General features: G+C 43.8%; 1 long non-coding RNA gene across 1 annotated transcript in view; it reads left to right on the top strand.

Annotated features, from left to right (window-relative positions):
* Positions 1-1,444: 1,444 nt before the first annotated feature.
* The window catches only part of LOC138522121 (uncharacterized), a 40,153-nt gene continuing 20,946 nt past the window's right edge, over positions 1,445-20,651 (top strand). Inside the window, exon 1 of the long non-coding RNA XR_011283245.1 lies at positions 1,445-1,709. This is a non-coding gene — a long non-coding RNA (uncharacterized lncRNA). The remainder of the gene's footprint in view (positions 1,710-20,651) is intronic.

Consider the following 20,651-nt stretch of genomic DNA (forward strand, 5'->3'; position numbering starts at 1 on the left):
TCACACCTCTCTCTGGCTCTTACGGGTCAGACACTGAGTTTCTCCAAAACAACTACTCTATCATCGAAGCTTGGATGGCAGCTAATGCGCCTTGTCTCAATGGAGACAAAACAGGGATTCTCATAGTTGGCCCTAAAGAAATTCTCAGCAAACATAGTGAACCATATAGCGCCTTCACTATTGATAACTCAATTATCACAGTCTCATCATCAGTAAATTCTCTCAGGGTATACTTGGACTCCACTCTCTATGTCACAACAGGTGAGCGCAATCACCTCCTCTGCCTCTGTCACGACCAAACTAATAAACGCAGTTAAACCTTACCTAACCAAGGAGAATTGACTCTCTATAGCCAGAGCCACCATTGGGACAAAACTAGACTATTGTAACATCCTTCTAGCTGGCACTCTGGCAAAGAACCTGAACAGACTCCAAGTAATTTAGACCAATGCACTTGGGGCCACCTTAAACATTCCCATAGAGATCACATCTCACATGCCAGGCGCACATCCCATTGGCTCCCTGTCAAAGAAAGGATCACATTCAAAACGTTAGCCATCACGCACAAGTGCCTTGCGCTCACAGCCCCCTCTTATCTGTCCGATAAAATTGTCAGAGCCACATCTTCCATACCTAAGAGAGCTTGTCATACTAACCAACTATGCATCCCCACAATAACAAAGATCAAAGCAGAGGGCACTAGCTTCCTTCATCTTACTCCTAAGCATTGGAATGCCTTACCCAACACCCTCAGGGCTGAGACCTCACACATGTCCTTCGAAAAACCCTAAAAACAATGCTATTCAACACATCCTACATCTGGTTCACAACTGTTTCAGCCCCAGTCACAGACTACTTCTCCATACTGCCCGCCCTGATACTACATTCTTCCCACTAGTCTCCGCCCTTTCCATACACTAGTATTACTAACTGTTGCCTGCTGCTAGCAGGTTCACTGTAACCTCGAACCACAGTCAGGCTCTTTCGTTTGCTTCCCCTGCTCCTCTGCCCCCGTTCTGCTCTTTCTTGTAACTAAGTAAGTTTGTTTGTATCAGCGCCACAATGCCTTCGGGATGCTGAGCGCTTTAAAAAATGTTAAACAAAATAAATAAATAGGTTTGTGGTCATGCGTACTTGAGTGAATGTTCTGCAGTAAAAGGATATGTTCGAAAGTAGCATTTCTCTAAGTACACAACGAACAGAGGAAACGAGAAAGGCCATTGTGGAATGTTTGCAGTGCACTCAGAGTGCCATGTTTACATTAGTTGTGCTACCATATTTCTTCGAAGTAGTGTTTTAGTTGGGGTTTACAAGACAGATGTACACAGAAGGAGATGCCAAGTCGTGTAATGCTTTACTGGGAGGACCTAACTCACTCCCTGGCAAACAGATGGTAACATCGACAGGTCACCTGCTTTAGCCAAGTGCCGGCCAGTAAAGGAAGTATAAATAGACTGACGTGCTTCGCCATTGTCCATCTTTCTCCTGCTGCCTCCTTTCGCATTGAATTTTGCAAACTGCCCGGATCAAGATGAGCGCATCGGTTCTAGGTTTTTGTTTCCTCTCAATACTGGGCGCCAATTCTATAGTAATAGCAGAAAACGCGCCTGTGAAGCTTTGTGGGCGGGAGTTCATCAGAGCCGTCGTCTACCTGTGTGGTGGATCCAGGTGGAATAGACAACTGGATGGTTCTTCTCAGGAGCTTCCAGGTAGGACAGCATTACTGAATGCTTGCGTTCTGGGCTGGCTCCGTTTACGTTAACTGTGACTTTCCATTGAATGGAGGACAGCGTTGCAATGGGCAAGTCAGCAAGAGATGTGATCTGACCACTAAGTTGCTGGCACTGGAAGTTCGAGAGCTGTGATCTTCAGTTGCCAGCTTGGGCACATGAAGGTGTGGTTTTTCGGGCACCACTTTATCACCCTGTTCCCCGAATTGTAGCCATATCAAAATATGTCTCACGTAAATAGGCAAACTCATAGAACTTGCTGTCTACTATTGTCTCCATTATAAGCGGCCAGAGACCCTGGGATTTGTAATCCAATTGCAAATGGATTCCAGACACCACCCTGTCCTGTGCACAGCACTACCTGTTGGAAATGGTCTTGTTACAGTAAAGTGTCTCTATAAAGTTCTCATTGGAGCTAGATCCAGGCCAAATCTGGTAACTAGGAAACCGTCGAAGATAGTTCTGGGTGTGGTTGTGAACTGATGCTTGAAGAATAGTTCCTATAAATTGATTGGTGAGAATTTAGTTGCTGAATTGGCAATGCACCTCATTTACAATGCAAGGAACTTATTAAGTTGGACAGTTACAGCAGACACCTTAAACGGCGTAACTGTCAGACTGTATAGTTAGATAGGCCGTCCGGTAAATTACGCCATGCTTTACTTACTTAGTATAACTTCTCGGGCACCAAATGAAATGGAGTGATGTGCTTGTCTGGTAGATGTGCTTGGAAGCAAGGCTTATCTTGATTATAATGGTAATGTATTTTTGTGTTGAGTATACAAGTCCACGATAAAGAGCGGTGGAAGTGAGCGGGAACGGTCAGGAGCGGCATTCCACTACTTTTATCACACTTCTCCACTTTAACACCCAGTAGCAGTTCCAGGGAAGATGAGGCTGTCAACCGGCATGGCTACAACCCTTGAAAAACGTGTTGCACTTTGCTCCCTTCCTGCCTACGCTGTCCCTCCCAGGGTCCCAGCTCCACTACTTTTTTCGATACACTTCTACCACTGATCATTGAGCAATCCCAGTAAACTATCAGGCAGTTGGTAGATTGGGTTAAAAGTTATTACAACAACAGTCTTTTTTTCGTTGGATGTTTTACAGAAATTAGTTTTTTAGAAAAAAACACTTTGAAAAATGTTATTTTTTATATTTTGGGGGGCCCTGTTCCCCTAATATTTTAACATTATTCCCTACCCCTTACCCCTTATTTACCCACTACCCCATATATTTTTCGATGAGTTACCGAAAAAAAATAATTTGGTAAAAAACCCATTAAAAAAAGACTCTTCGATGTAACAATGCTGTACCAGTAAATTGTCATTATTTAAATCAGCACGTTTGTTCACGCAGATGTTAAACTCATGGCTTCCTGTGAAAACTGCCTTCATTTAACACCTTTCAAATGCAGGGGGATTCCTCAGGCATTCAATGTAAGGGGGTAATTGAATACGGGGCGAGTAATAAATCAAGGCTTAAAAACAGGGCGTGATGCTTCACCTCCATGCCCCATCTTCCAGTCTTTGGAAGGTGGAGAAAGGGCATGGAGCAGAGTTGAGATCTCCGCCGTGCTTCCCTACTCCATCTTGTCAGAGATAGATAAATATTTTATTTCGGTTTTCACCATTTACATCAGATAAAACATGGTACAGTTCAGAATACACAGATTCTTCCTATTGGGACCCTGGCAACAAACTTCTTCCCTTCACTATGGCCATGCGTTCTCCCCCTGCTTCCGCCTCGGAAGCCAGAAACTTCAGAGTCATCTTCAACTCCTCTCTCCTTCCTCCCTCACACTCAGGACATTGCCAAGAAGTCCCACTTTCAGCTTTTCCTTCTGAAAGGAATTCTACCTTTCCTCACCTTCCCCCAGAGACTCAATGTCATCCGGGCTCGGGTTCTCTCTCGGCTTGACTACTGCAATAGCCTCCTCCTTAACCTACCTTCGTCAACTCTGCAACCGCTCCAGCTGATCAGGATTAGGGCAGCAAGACTTATCCTTGGCCTCAAGCACAGGGACCGCATCTCTCCTGCCCTACAAAGTCTCCCCTGGCTCCCGGTCACAGCACGGATAAAATTGAAATCCCTCTGCATCATCCACAAGGCTGTTTGGGACCAGGGTCCACTGTAACGGCCACTATTTCTAACTAAATATTCCCCCTCTAAACACCTGCATTCCTCTGGCATAAACTTATTGTGTGTAAAGCTGTTTTCTAAACAGAGGGCAGGTGGTTGATCACTTTCCTAAGCGAGCTCCCTTCTTTGGAACAGCCTCCCCCTCCCTCTTCCCCTTGAGCAGGACCTCCTTAAGTTCTGGAAAAGCCTCAAGACATTCCTCTTTATCTCTTCCTTCCCTCCCTGCCCCCTGCTAATCACACAGTAGCTTGATTGGTGTGCAGGTCCCTTATGCATCCTCAGGGACCTGACCTCCCACATCTTATCTTCCCAGCTGTTGTCTATGCTCTACACTTCCCTCGGCTCACCCTCCACCACTGGAGGTTGCACTTACCTCTCTTCATAGCACTTCACCTGCTGCTCTCCATGAGTACAACAGCACCTATCCCTTACCTCTCTCCCCTCTGCACTTGCACGTACTGAACACTCACAAGGCATAGTAGGTTTGTCTTCCCCTCCCCATTGTCTCATCTTATATTGTTTATTTAATTATTTAATCATTGTTGTAATTACATTGTCTATCATCCCATGTCCCCTCCCTGTTGCCCTGTGGGTGCTTTGAAACAGTATTTGCTTCCTGTATAAGCGCCTAATTGAAGAACAATAAATATACAATAAATACAAAAGAAAGAAAGAAAGTCTCCATTGACCTTGAATAAATACAAGTCAGTTCAGAGTGCAAAAAGAGATGCGTTAAAATGTACAATACAAATTGCTAAACACTTCGAATTTTTGGACCACACGTTTAAAAGCCTCAGTAATCTACTACATTTTCGGCAAATAAATACAAAATTAATTAGATCCTCATTCACCCCACTTCCGCAGATACGAAGCTTTGTACTAAACAACCACGTCATCCGGGCCCCCGGTGGTAAAACATCCAAACGCACCATTGCAATGATACGTCTTTGCACCGGAGAGCGAATGAGCCTTAGCGAGAATTTCTCACAATAAATGCTACAAGCCCTCATCAAGTGGCCAAGTGAGAATACATTTTCCATACTATTTATTGCAAAGGCAAACTCTCTCCTTCTGGCTTTCATGGACAATTGTCGTTTTGTAATACAGCCACCCCTTAACTCATCAAAGGCAATTCCCCCTTTTTTCACAAGATGTAATGCTTCTTATACCAGAGGTAAATAACATAGGTTGCTGCATTTACTAATTCTTCCCTAACATTCGTAATTTTAGGGTTCACCACCAGGACAGAATATAGTTTACGACAATACTCTAAAAACCTACATTCAGCCTGAACATCAATATTTGGAGCCCCAGACTCCAACGCAAGGGGAGATCCCTGGGTGCTGGACAACACGCCCAGCAGCTTTCTCAGGCAAACGTGCAAACGTGTAAAATGCGATCCAAAGAAGTTCAGCTCACACTTCCCCAGATCTCACTGCCATACAATATGGCGGAATAAATCTTAGCGTCCAGCACCTGAATACATTTATCAAACCAACCAAATCTTTGAAAAAATCTCCTGATCCCTCCCAGACTTGTCCTTAAATGATTTTCTACTGATGCTAAATGTGCAGACTACAAACAGCAGCCTGAGAACGTGACTCCCAGTATGAATTGGCCACAGTTAACTTCATATTGTCTATTCCCCAGTTATAGGTGTTTTCTTTTTTGACACGAAAACAACAATCTTAGTTTTCTTCAGATTTAATATTATACCATTGTCTTTAAAATAATCTCATGTATATTTAAGACTACTGGCAAGATCCTTTGGGGTCAGATCTAATAGTATAGCATCATCTGGATAAAGAAGAGTGGGGTACATTACCCCATTCAGAGAGGGAGGAAAAAGGACTGGCAGATATGAGGCCGCCATAAATCTTGATAAAAAGATCATAAACAAAAGCGGAGCCAGTGGACAACCCTGGCGCACACCTTTATTGGTGGAGAACACGCTAATAGGACTTCCTCTGGGATTATCTCTTACAGAGGCGCTGGTGTCAGAGTACAGACGAACAATCAATTGTAATAGGGGGACATGACCTACGAACCGCTGGAGTTTATTCCAGAGAAGAGAGCGATCAATATAGTCAAATGCTTTAGCTTGATCCAAGAAACATGCATATACCACACCCCTCCTAATCGTCACATATTTATCCATCTTGAAAGTCCACTTAATTTCACGCTTGCATGACATTTTCATGAAGAGCAAAACAAATGGATTTCTATGGCATCCGCCTCCATTGAGCAACTGCTAAAACTAGGCGGTGCCATAGGAATTCATTGGTAAAGCATAATTTGCAGGCAGCGTTTACGTTTGTACAAGAGGGTACATAAAAGTAAAGAGTAAAGGCAATATCACCTGATTTTACTCTACTTTTACACTCTGCTTTGCGAACATTGAAAACTGCATGCAGTGAACCCAATAGCAATTCATTCCTAATGTTGGCAGTTCCCTATATGCAATTAACACTTCATAGAAAATTCCCTCCAAAATGTGGTCTGTAAAGCTTATTTGCGGGCTGATCAAAATTATTTTGCTTTAACTTTCCACTGCATCATGTGCAAAATTGCATGCCAAAGTCCACATCCAATGGGGGTGTAATAGGTACTTTCTGATTCCTCAAATGTGGAAACGTTGCACTATATGATACTGGATCTGGGTTGTTTGACCGAAGTGTAATTATTCATGGCGGAATTGATCATAGTCAATTTTGCTGTGAATCTATTTTCACTTCGGCCAAACAACCCAAAATGTACCTTTCACCACCCCCACACACCCTCCCCTACTTACCTGCTCGCTCGCCGCCACTTCCCCTGCAACCGTGCAGCATCAGATCTGTCCCTCTAACGCGGGTCGGATCCAATGCTGCAGGGTGCCTTTTTCTTTTCTTTTTTTCTTTTTCTTTTTTCCGGTCTCCCAAGCCCCAAAATACCGAACATGGGGAGCGGAGAACACCCCCCAACTCCTACATCTACATGTTCGGTATTTTTAAAAATCAATCAAATGGAACTGGCCGAAATCGGTCAAATTGTACCATTCGATCAATTTTCATTGGTCAAATGGGTAGTACCAATACTCCTACTCAGTCATTAAGTTGGCAGCCTGGGTAGGACAAACAGCCTCTATCTGTACAAATTAATATGAATAGCACATTTGCCTAAGATATATGACAAATCGCCAGAGAAAAGGGCCCACGTGGCCATGAGAGCAATGAACTGGAATCTCTTGGCCTCCCCAGCACCTGATTGGGTGGTGGAGAGTGGGCTTATGCTAACAGGAAGTACTATATTGCTTGCTTCTCCAACTACCACCACACCACCAGTCACCCGCCACAGGCCCCACTTTTGTCATCCTGACCCCCTTTCCTACATTCTGCAAGTGCAGGAACGCCATGCTGAAAGAACAGTGGATGGAACACAAGCTTAAGGGAAGAGATAGACTTGTAAGTCTGTTCCTTAGTGTATGAAACTGAAAGACTCATATGCTCCGACCCAGCCTCAGGCAGCCACTACACCCACTATGCCTCGGAACAACCATCATCTGGTTGGAAGGAACCGTCTTTTGCCAGGCTGGGTATACAATGTTTGCTTCTGAGCATATGACAATTATAGTACATTTTATGAGAATTTACTCTTTATATATTGGTAGCATCTGAGCCTTAGAGGTTATACCTTGCAATGAATATCTATAACTAGCATATTAAGCTTCAGCTGGCATATGAGACAGTGCTGGTATAGGATGGCACTATATAGGCATATCAGGCTTCAGAGGGTGTATGATGGTAAGAACTGGGCATTGGGTGACCGCACCTTGCGGCCCTGCATCCCATAGAATGCAGCTGAGTCTCACAATAAATTTGGTCCAATTATACACATAGGTCTGACACCTTTTCCTTCTCATGCCTTCCTGTGCATCTTGTCTACCCCTCGGCCTCATCCCAACTATCTACCCGACTTTGCTGTTCGAATGTTCTCTCATACTCCTCCTTTGCCTCTCAGACAGTGAAAAGCGCTACGGCGGCATGAACTACAGCAGTAGGTGCTATGCAAATGCAAGATAGCATAACGTAGCATATGATGTGTATACCTTGCACGTGCAGCGGTACAAGGCATAGGATATCAGCAACTGGGTGTGTGAGGGTTCACCTGGCAAAGGATTGCACATCCTGGGCATGTGAGGCATCACCTTGCATGTGTGGCCATACTTACCACACCCGCCATACAATGGTGGCAACATTTTATGGGGGGCTGCAGTTGTCACATGATGGCAATACCTGGGCATGTTCTACTGTTTTTATCCGCTGACCAAACCTCCCAAATGAGTCTGTAATGGCAGACAATGGCAGTGCCCATGATCTTTAAAGGCTATGCTCGGTGTGCTTCTGGCAAATCAGTGTTTCTCCCTAAATAAATCCTGAAATATATCCTTAAATGGCTGTTAAATAAAATAGCCTGCAGTCTGCTCCTGTAACGTTTTAGTATTGTATACATATATATTACCCTTGCAGAGTATTATTTGTTTTACTTACCTGTTGTTTCTTCATGTGATGTCATTAGGGTGCATGATGTCACTTGACTCCCAATGGCATATTATTATTCACTGCTAATGAAGGTATCTTCTTTCAAGAGCTGGAATAGCAGCAACTACTTATTTCTGTCCCTATATAAGAATAATGGTTTCATACATTTATAGCATTTAAATCCCAGGGAAGGAGATATTATAGATACTTCCAAGGCTAGCTCTCCATTTTGACTTTGTAGTATCACACTGAGAATAAATAAAATTAGCACACTTTGGGGCTCATTACAATTGTGCTGGTCCGGAGGAAATGCTGGAACAACTGCTGGCTCTGTCATTTTTCCCTGATGGGCACAGTACGAGTTTGCCGGTTGGGGCTCTGCGTTATGGGCATTTTGGAATTTATCTGGGTACAAATGAAGAGATATCACAATGGTGGAAGCCATCACAGTTCAAAGGGAGAGATATAGGTTTGATGGAACACATCAGGATACAACAGAAGAGATACGGCTATGTAGGATACGTACATTGGGCAAGCAATGGGTTTGCTGAAATAACAGGAACACATATGGATAAACTGGAATTAATCTGGGGATCTGGGTACACTGGAAAGGATATGGGTAGACTTTGATATGTAGCATCCAATTCTGAATTCATGCAAGGTCATTTGACTCTGTGGTTGAAGGTATACGTCCCTGAACTGATCATGAGTTGTGAGTCGTCAGAGGATAGTTGGAATGGCATGTTCAATGATTCAATTATGGAGGGAAGAATCGTCATGCAAATATGGAAAAAAACAAAGATGGCTGACTGGACATAGAGATTTGAGCGACTCCGGAGCTGTTTACTCAAGAAGCATAGCAGTTTTTAATGTATGCTATGTGATCATGTGATGTTGTTTGGCATTGATTACAAGTTTAAACATACTGTTAGAACGCTCGTTTTTACCTCTCTTGTGACAAGCCTGCACTGCGAGCAGGTTACATGGAAAAGGTGCAGAATCTAAAACAAACACACAGGAACTGGGTAAAAGGTAGAAAGTTTTTTCTATACATTAAGGATGCCGAGAGAATGCTGGCTTGTATGCTAGGGAATAGGCCAGGAATATTTTGGGACCTAATTAAACCAAAAGGTACACAAGATTATCTTCAGGCACATGCGGTCAGTGACATTGGTTGGGTGAAACATTTCACTGATTTGTACAGGGTGGAAGGTTTGGACCAATCAGTCACCTGGGCAGAGGCGGATTGGAAGGGTGCCCTAGAATGGGACTTGGAGGATATAAAGAATCTGATAAAGAAAAGCAAGTCCTCGAATGCACCGGGACCAGACGGTCTTTCTAATCTGACCTATAAAGGTAACTTAGTAGTATGGTCACAGGTACTGTCTGCCTTATTCTCGGATATTCTGGCTAACAATTCGTTCCCCCCCACCTGGTCAGCAGCAACCTTAATCCTGATCTTTAAAGGCGGGGATAGGTCTTCTCCACTTTATTATAGACCTATATCCTTGTTGGATGCTTCAAACAAAATATTTGCGAAAATGCTGCTGAAAGCCTTGCAAAAATGGGCGGTGGAATCTGATTCCCTAGATGCTTTTCAGTCAGGTTTTCGGCAAGAGCTGAGTACATCCACTAATTGTATGGTGTTAGATTTATTAGCACACCAAGCAAAGGTCCAAGCACGGCCAGTATTTTTCGCTTTTTTAGATATTAGTAAAGTATTTGACATGGTTAATAGGGCTTTTTTGTGGAAAAAACTATATGATAGGGAGTGTCCGGTAGCTCTGTTGAGTATTTTGGTGGCTCTCCATACAAATACAAGGATTAGAGTAAGGCTGGATGAATTAGGGAATTATTCCCCCTGGATTCAGACAAATAGGGGTTTAAGACAGGGGTGTGTTTTGGCACCCTTTCTCTTTTCCCTGTATTTACTGGGAATAGGAGGTTGCATGGAACTTGTAAAAACTTTCCCTCCAAGATTGGGTGCTATGGTTGTCCAATACTTGCTTTATGCAGACGACATTGTTATATGTGACCTCACAGCTATTGGGCTCCAAAGAGCATTAGTAGCCGTGGAGGGGTTTCTAGAGAAACTAGACTTATCATTAAACACTGCAAAATCAAAGGTTCTGGTGTTTAAGGGGAGTAGGAAAAGTTGTAAAATAATGCCTTGGTACTTGAAAAATGGTAAATTAGAAGTTGTAAATAAATTTGTATACTTAGGGCTGGTAATTTATTACAAGCTCTCAGGTCCTGAATTACAGGAAGACTTAAGGGTAAAATTTGCAGGGGCAGGTGTACAACTCCGAATTTTCGATGGGAAATTCGGTAGATACTCTCTTTTACCAGCCCTAAAGTTATACAAACAACAGTTAATCCCAAAATTAATTTATGGGGCCCAAACTCGGAGTCAGCTGATTAACTGGTCACAACTAGAGGGGGCATTATGGAAAGGCCTACTTCAACTCCCGCAGTCAGTTCCTTTAGCAGGGATTTTGTTTGAATTAGGTCTGTTACCTATAAAGACTATGGTGGATTGGGGTAAGCTTCAGTTGTTGGTAAAAATACTGAACCCTCCAGGGGCGTCAATATATGAACAGTTAAACCTGGTAAGAGTTCAGGGTAGCTGTAGGGTTCTTGGGGACTGGGTTTTGAAATGTCAATTGATGCTTCAACAGGCAAATATTCCAATGGAGGAATTGGAGCTGACACCGAATTGGAGCTGACATCGCCAAGTTAAGATGGTGTAGATATGTATGGTCTAACCTGAGAACTGACATAATGGAGTATAAATGCTTTGGGGATCACTTTCTTTGGTCATGTAAAAGTTTTAATACTCCAGCTCCTTACCTTGAAAAGCACCCGTCGAGATCCTTTACGACACAAGTGCTAAGATTAAGGTTGAATTTGTTACAAACAAAAGAAGTATTGGGCCGCCGTGTGGAAATTCCACAAGAACAGAGATTATGTCGGCATTGTAACAAAAATATTGAGACGTTAAAACACTTGTGTGTGACTTGCCCTAAGCTGGAGGACTTACGGTCTTGTTTTTCAGCAGGCTTGGTTTTCTCCTCTGAGAATGAATTATGGAGGAGGATATTGAACTGTAATGAATTAAGCTTGACCATACATGTTTTTGAATTTTTAAGGAAAGCTGCAGTAATTTTATAAATGTTGGATATATGTACATTGGATTGTGTATTTTTGTATATGTGTTAAAAGTACTGTGGTACTGTAGAACACAATAAAATAAATAAATAAATAAATAAATATGTGATCATGTCGTCGTCCAACCTATCACGTGCTGGAATCTGGAATAACGAAGACAGGCCCATCAGATTGGCTTCACCTCTCCTGCCCTTCAGGAAGGCACAATGATTCCCTCGCCTCACTTTAGCAGCACCTCTTTCTCCTCTTGTCCCGCTGCCTCCTCCCAGATCACACTGCCCTTCTCTCTGTAATCTCGCCCCTCATGTTTGTACAGTGCATCATTCCTTGCTTGATAAGGGTGTACTACAAGAAATTCCATGAATACATACAAACATTGTCGAGGGAAGTCAAGATGTCCGCATGATGTCCTGTAGCATGGATGCTGTACTTCTCGCAGGCCTAAACCTCGCCTGATGTTCCTGGCAAAGTATAGTTTGTGTCATCGACATGTTAGAATTATGCTGTTTTCATCAGCTGAAAAAGCTGCATTGGGCACCTCTTTCCGCAATGCTTTGGCCCCAGTGTATCATTGGTGCTGGAGGTACACAACCTTTCGTGATGCTATTGCTAATGTGTGGTACCTTGACACTGAATAGTGGCCAAGTGCCCTTGCCTTCTTTGTCTGGCCTCAGGGATGGCGTGAATGTGGGGAGAGCATGACATAGTCGTCCACTCAGGCATATAGGCGTCCAGATGACCAGCACGCTGCATGATGGTGGTGACAGTGGCGGCTTCTAGGCACCTGCAATATATTCTGGAGCACGGGTTTGAGCCTGATGTTTGCCATTCAATTGGCAAGTGGCTCTAAAATTGGCTGGCCTAGATCATTTGGTAGCAGTGCTCAATGGCCCCGTGACTGCCACTTTTTATGTTTAAGGATTTGCTGGGGCAGGCCTGTTCCATTTAAGAGAAGGGGGATACGGTACAGAGTGTATTGTGTTTACTGAACCGTATGTCTTTAAGGCCGCGCTTACTGTAAAGAAACAGTGCTGTATTGTCGTTTAAGGCAGTTTTATATAACCCTCTGTTGAGGGGTTTACAGCCACTGACCTTAGTGAGGGCTAGCACACCTGAACAGAAAGGGAAGCCAAACATTTCTTAAAGGTAGGTAATGTGAACAGAGTAACACAGCTTTACTCTCAGGTAGGGGTAGCAGGCTGATACAAAGGTACAATTATTCTGCACACTAATTTCTAGAAAGTACACCACACGAGTGTAATAAAAAATATAGACTTTGTGTTCACCTATAGATCTCTATTGAGGTGAAATAAGTTCTTAACACATAAAACACAGTGGAAAAAATACAATGGGCCTCATTACGAGTTTGGAGGCAGCCATGGTGCTGGTAGCACCATGGCTGCCTCCAAACCGGGCTCCATTACCGGGTTCCTGCAATGGGGACTTACCGGGTCATTCCCCCATAGGGCTCAATGGGAATGGGGAGGGAGGTAATAACGGGCACATTATAAGTGGCCCGTTATTACCTCCCTCTTCCCCTCGCGGGACCCAGAAAAGACATCTGGTTTTACCAGACGTCTGATCCGGGTCCCGCAAAGGGAACCTTGTAATGGGTGCTCCCGTAATGAAGGGGGCCGGTCCTGTACCGGCCCCCTTCATTACGGGAGAGCCAGGGTCATAATGAGGCCTATAGTATATTATAAAATAAGCGTTTTTATTTAATTCCCCTGTTCCAGTTTTGGGCTAAGGGAAGGTCAGAACTTAATAAGCAACAACTATCAACTAAATAAACATCATAATACTTACAGAATGTTGCCAAACTTTTCAGGTACCAGCCACATGGATTAACTGATTGCGCCACAGAGACCAGTTGAGAAACATGAATAGCAAGGAATGTACTATCTAACATAGCCAAAGCTCCTTTTTCATTAACATAATAATATCCGGAGTCAAAACACACAATTTATATGCAGGAGCAATGCTGGAAAAACTGTGCGTCCCTGGAAGGTGGGGGGCGGGTTGATGCCGTTGTGACATTGTGCTGGGGGAATGCAGGGTAGGGGGGAGGAGAGGTTCAGTGGCTGCCCTCCTTTTATGTTGTTGTCTGTCCCGGTTTTTTGTCTTGAAAATCTGGTCATCCTAATAATGGTGCTATCTGGCCAAAAATGGCAACAACTAGCAAATGGTGTTAACACCTTGTTATATTAAGACAGGGCCTGACATATGCCTTGCTAATGGCTATACAAGAGCCACAACTATTGGCTCTGTCAATGCATGTTAGCAACAGGAATTCAGTGCAAGGAACAGGTGCAAGGACCTGTATTGATTACAAACCAAGTTCTTGAAGGCAGACTTGGTTGGGACATTTTTATTATACCAAGAGCTGGTTTATAATTGCAAATATGTCGTTACCTTAGAAATAACATAGGCTTCCACTTAAAAGCACAGAGCTAGCTAAAAGAGATCTTGGAGCAAGGGTGGTTTAGACGGGTAAAGGCAGGTAGTGGTTGAGAATGGTCATAGGGACTGGCATGGCCACGGGTGGTCAATGGGTGTTAAAAATCCCAACAATACCCACAGCATGTACCCCGGCCTTACCTCCCATTTCTGTAAGCTTCACTTCCCATGACTCAAGTTGTGCCTTATAGGCAGCACTTAAAGCGTCACCTATTTGCCAAAGCTTAAAAACGATTGGAGAATCAACTTCTTTATCTCATTCTGCTACTACTCTTTAAACTTGTGATTCCAGGGCTCTCAAGTTTCAAGCGCACATGCGTTATAAGGCCATCAAGTCCTGTTTTACCCTTCGTATCCCGAGACTTGTATTTTCTTTTCCGTTTAAAATTCATGAAAACTACAAGTTCCAGAATTTTAAGCTAACAGGACTGAATAGCCGTCTGATTACTATGATGAAATTCGAATGGTGCTAAGTATTAATGCCCAACATATAACATGTATTTTGTTATGTGGTAGTATATTTTGTGATAGTGTATTAAATGTCTTTTTATCTTGTGTAAGGTTGGAATGTTTAACCAATCACAATTTTTAAAAAAAGAATGGCTGGCTCACGCATGGTCATGGGAAACTTGAGAGTTCCCTCATCAAACGTTAAACGTTTGTACTCGGACTTCAGTGTTATCAGTGAGCTCAAACATACTTCAAGAACAGATTTTGATTTACCTCTGTCTACAAAGCAATAGTTAGGGAGGTATATTGCAATGAGTCTGTATCCACTCTTCCACTCCAGTCTCTAAAACAGTTCAAACGGAAAATAAAAGGAGTCGGAGTAAATATTTCAGAAAAGGTTATTGAAAAAGCAAGCATATGACATGTAGTCACTCAAAAAGCAGTCACACAGAAAGAAAGGTGTGCGTAGGCTTCGGCAAACTGCCAACGGAGCGCTCAATACACAGAAACCAAATTTGCATTGAACGAAATAATGAAGGACGTGGAAATATTTACCTTTTGAAAGCTGCCATTCTTCAAATGTCCCAGCAAGCGCAGTAACAAACCCTGGGTAAAAGGGAATCATTCTCTTTCGAAAATCAATATCATGGATATTGCTTTCCCTCGTCCTCAAAAAATTTTGACCAATAGTTACCAAAGGTATTCAAGTAATGGAGGTCATGTGTGAATAAGACATTTTGATATGTCAGTGGACACTGCTCATTTATTGAGCTTTAAAGTGATGGCCACTTAGTAAAAGTATAGATGTAAAGAAAATGCAATGATTGTGTGCAATGGGCTGAGCTAGTTTAAAGCTGCTAATGAGCAATCACAAATCAGAACACGTTCTTGTACCTGTAAGTCATGTCTTTTTAAGCACTTTTTAAGGTGGGGACTATGACCTGCATAATAGTGAAATTAAATCACATTACTTTTACATGCTCTCATACTAACCTATATCAGGATTGTATAGTCTAAGAAAGCCAGATACAACTGTTGGCTTTATCAGGGCTTATTTTTAAGGTATGCAGTGTTTATAACGAAAAGAAAGAACGACACACTTTTTAGATGACACCTAAATAACGAAACAACTTTTTTTTAGTCAAAGTATATATGGGGGTGGGTTAAGGGATTAAAAGAGGGGAGCGCAGTTGGGGGAGGGTAAAAAGGCACTAGAAACGGGAGATTTGGGGGACCCCCCCAAACTAAAAAATAAAATTGACTTTTTTTCGTTATTCAGGTATCGTTTTTATAGTATTTCGTTATTTTGGGTGTTGTCGTAAAAATATGGAACCTTTTTTAACAGGACATTAGTGCAAGGAACATATATAAGTGCCTGAACGCACGCTTGGCTAAGATATTTTTGTTACACCAGTAGCACATTTTACAGCTGTAGGTATGCCATTAACTCAGCAGACAGCTTGGAAATAATACAGGGAGCCCAAAGTTTGATGTTACTGCATGATAAAAACGGGGCAGAAATGGCAATAGGAATTTGTATGGCCATGGGCAGTCAATGGGTGGGTAAATAACCAAACAACGCCAACACGCTTTGGGCCTCATTACGACCCTGGCGGTAAGGGGTTAACGCCAGCGTTAGCTGCGCCGACCCCTTACCGCCAACTACGAGGTCCCTTAGCGCCATGGCGCTTTTAACACCTGCTTTTAGCAGGTGTTAAAATCCATGGCGCTAAGGGACCATGGAGTTAATTACGCCACCGTAATTTACGGTGGCGTAATTAACGCCTTCCCCACTCCCATTATGCCCTATGGGGCAAAAATGGGAATGGGGAAGGGTAAATGGGGATTGGGGACTTACCGCCCCGCCGACCTCGGAATGGGGCGGTAAGTCCGCCAACCACCATGGCGTAAACGTAGTTTACGCCATGGTGGTAAAGTCACGGCCCAGGCGTTAACTTACCGCCTGGGTCGTAATGAGGCCCTTTGTCCCTTATCACATGCCATCTCCCTCCTGGCTGAATTCCAATGCAATATTTTCAGCTGATAGGTAGCGCTGAAATGCCACCAAATGGCCAAAACTAAACAGTAGATCTCTGTTAGGACTCTTCCCATCCCACTGCCTTGAAGAATCCGATGAAGAAGACTCTGGGAGGCAGAAGAACCTGTGAAGATAGATCAAGCACCAAGATGGCAAATCCTTGCAGTAAACTGCCCAGAAAACTGTTCCAGCATGGAAGGCTCGACCCAGTACATGAGGAGAAGCAGAAGGAAAATTCAGGATGCCCGTGTAGAACTCTAGGAGCATAAAGAAAACAGGCATATTCCCAAACTACTGCATTCAGTCAGTATGGCCATGTGAAAGTAAAAAATGGAAGAGAGAGAGAAATTGACTAGGCTGAGCCTAAAGTACCACTGCAAAAAGGGGCTGGACAATGACTAGAGGAGGCTGGAGGCAAAGGGTCAGGTGACCAACCATACTGGTTGGGCAGTACGACTGCCACACAGCCTCAACCATTTGCATAGGAAGTGACAGGGACAGCCCAGTGACGTATGCTCATCTAAACCAGTTAAAACCAATATGGAGTCTGCAATGTGGCTAGCAAGGAAGGCCATTTTGAGACTATTTCTAATGCTACTTTGATGCAACATTTGCCCTAAACAAAGGAAACCCTAAAATACAAAGTGGGTGACAGGGTGATTACAGCTGCCACCAACCACTCGTTAAAACCAACGTAGGGTGATAAAATCATCTTAGGACAAAAAAGGGGTATCATATACTTCAATTAAGGCAAAAGGGTTCAAAATGTAGGGTGACTTCAGGAGAGGTCCCTCAGGTAACCAAATATAAGTCAGTGATCCATTAAATAAGGATAACAAGCAAAATGTTGAGGGTCCAAAAAGTGATCTAGAATCCCCAAAAATGGGAACTATGGGCCTCATTACAAGTACGGCGGTGCAGTAACAAATGGTGGTAATAGAGTGGTAATTCTATTACTGCTTCATTACACACTGCTGTACTACAATTTCAGTAGTGAAGTGGAGAATTTACCTCCAGCAAAAAGCAGGAGGAATTCACCACTTTACTGCTGGAAAAACGGCAGAATTACCCCTGACAGCAATTTACAACTAAAGAACTGATGTCTATTTCTTGGTTACATTGCACACTTTTAAGCGAGGCTACAGCACAGGTACATCTACAGTACTCTAGATGCACACCACAGGTTCCATAAACTCAAATACGACTCCAATTAAATGTATCTTGTTCACTCAAGCACGATGGGCAGGGCCTTCTTGATGCATTCTATAGTCTGCAGACAGGTGTCAGGTGTCAGTACCTTAATCTAAAACATAGTGATCTTGCCAATCAGTTCTGCCTTTCTGGATGTTTTATGCACACATTTCAGGTACCACTTGAGATGGGCCCGATCATCTCAATGGGGTTTACATCAAGCGATTCAGGCTAGGTTTGCACCCAGTTCAGTCCTTGTTCTGCAATAAATGCAGCCAATGCAGAGTGTTTAGACTAGTTTTCCTAGATGACAGGTATTTTTAGGGTATGCTAAAGGTAATGGTGCCATGCATACAGAAAGACACATCAAATGACCCCGCTCAAATTGCGCAAAAGCAAACCCAGACCACATCTGAACGCCTGGTTCACCCCGGAACTTAAACTACTACGCACAGAGAAAAGAAAACTTGAATCGTTATGGAAAACAACCCCATCTCCAGAAAATAAAGGCAACCTATCCAACATCACTGCCACATATGTAAGCGATATAATCCACACCAAAAAAGAAACTTTCAATGACAGAATAAACCAGGCAGGATCCAGCACCAGAGAGGTATTTAATATTCTAATGGAACTGGAAAACCCTAACCCGCTGCAGATACCTGCACTAAGGAAAAACCTTGGTGCACCAGAATACAAAATGCTCTGTCCAACAAAATCACAGCACTCCAAACTAAACTTTCTGACAAACGGCACCAACTCACCTCTGGCATTATTACCAGCCCAAACTTACCGTCTATGACACACTCACATTTAGGTTTCAAATTCAACAATGTATCCATCCCTGAGGTACATAATATCATAGCATCATTGAAACCTTCCAACTGTAAAGGTGACAGTTGTCCTGCCAAGATCATAAAAGATGCAGCCAGAGATGTATCCCTCTTTATCACCAAATTCATAAACACCTAATTTTCCAATAACTCTGTCCCAAGTAACCTGAAGCAATCTTGGGTTCTCCCATTACTCAAGAAACAAACATTATATCCTTCTATACCCACCAACTATAGACTGATCACCACAGTTGCCTTCTTATTGAAAATCCTAGATAGAGTTGCATACTTGCAAATCCAAGACTATCTAGAGACAAACCAACTACTAGGAACTCGACAATTTGGCTTCAGACCTCAACATGGCACGGAAACGGCCCTTGTTGACCTTAAAATCCAGATCTACGAACTAAAAGATAAAGCCAGAGTTGCCATCCTACTCCTCCTAGAACTATCGGCAGCCTTTGATCTGGTTGACCATAAAATCCTATGCAACCACTGTTAAGACGGATTTCTGAACTCTGTCCTGGTGGCGCAGAAGTTCAGAAGGCCAACCTAATTACTTGGAACAGGGTAACCTCTAGACGAGCCAGACCAATCAAGGTAGCGATCGCGGCGGTCAAGACTAGGTCTCAAGAGGGGTGAGGGTGACTGAAAGCCCGCAATGAGCACACAAAGCAAGATCACTTACAAACTACTCCAAACAGTTGTTATATCAAAAATATATACACATTTATTTTAAGGCCTTTAAAACAATGACCGTAGCGAGAAAATCACAGTATCACAATATTAAACCAACACATACCATATCAACACAATATATATACAAATACGACAGTCGCAAGCGTTATATGCACGAAATGTGTAGTCCACCTGCAAGGGAAGGAAAACAGGCAGTGCGATACAATGCTTTAGACTCAGTTCGCCTTCAGAGGCACCTAACTAGATGGAAGTCCGAGCCCTGCGAAGAGTGGAGCCTTGTGCTCAAAAGTACCTGCACACGCTGGTGCCAACGGGCAAAAGGAGAATCTCTTCTAAGGAAATCAGGCAGTTCAGTTCAGTGCACAAATGAAGGAGAACAAGTTCCGCGACTCAAGCGCAGCCTCCACTGTGGGCAGAAGCAGAGCGCGAGTACGGCAAAAGGGTGCTGTTTTACACAGCGGGGAAAAGCAATGGGCTCATGCAGGAGGGCGACCAGATCCTAGCTAAACTACTCACCGGTCCCCGATGCAAGCAGGCCCAGGCTTCTCCGCGTCAGTTTCAGCAGCTGGCAGGTTCAGAAGAGCAGGGAACGCCTCGTCGTTGTGTTGAGTAAAAAGACGTCCCAATCGAAGAAACCTGCACAGTTTTGTCACCACAGCAGGGCAACGGAGCGGCCGTGTGTATCTGAGCCAAATGTACACTACTCACTTCCGACCTGGGAACGCCAAGTGTACGAAGCGTGTGAGAGTGACAAGGACTCGAAATACAACACAACCTGGCGGCGGTTACAGAGCAAGACTCCCGTGTAAGCTGGTCAGTCAACTGGATGGCCCAGAGACGCTTCCGAAGGCTTACTGGCAGGAGATGATGAAGATGCTGAGAATAGCTGTTCCCGCTATTCCAAGGGACGAAGCACCAGTACAGGCCTTCTGGTTCGATCCAAGGTGGAAAGGGTTTCACAAGGCGACAGCAGTGCAGAGCAGAAGTCCTTCAGTGGGTCACCAGCGATTCCTCGGTCCAGCCTCTTGTTTGCAGGATACTTGGCTCCTGTATTCCTTCGTTCGTGAGAACTCAGGAGATCGACATGGTAGTGGTGTTTCCAGCCCCCTCTTATCCACGGTTCCCTTCGCGCCAAAACGGAGGGGACCCAATGGGAGATCCGCTCATCAACACTCACACCATACGTGGACCAATCACGGACCACGGTGGTCCCAGGCATTCACACCACCCTAGACTCTCTGGCACCCAGGATGTGTATTGGGACCAGACATCCCAGCCCACACCCTGGAGGCGCACAAAAGACATGTAGAAGCCCGCGAAAGCATCCGTGTTTCGTGGGAAAGTACATGCCCAAATAAGGAAGGCCCCGGGTCGGCTCGACCTGGGGAAGGTGAAGGGAGCAAGACGGTCAGCGGACAGGACA

Source organism: Ambystoma mexicanum, chromosome 1q (assembly GCF_040938575.1).
Source record: "Ambystoma mexicanum isolate Mex_15411 chromosome 1q, UKY_AmexF1_1, whole genome shotgun sequence".
NCBI classification, from domain to species: Eukaryota; Metazoa; Chordata; class Amphibia; order Caudata; family Ambystomatidae; genus Ambystoma; species Ambystoma mexicanum.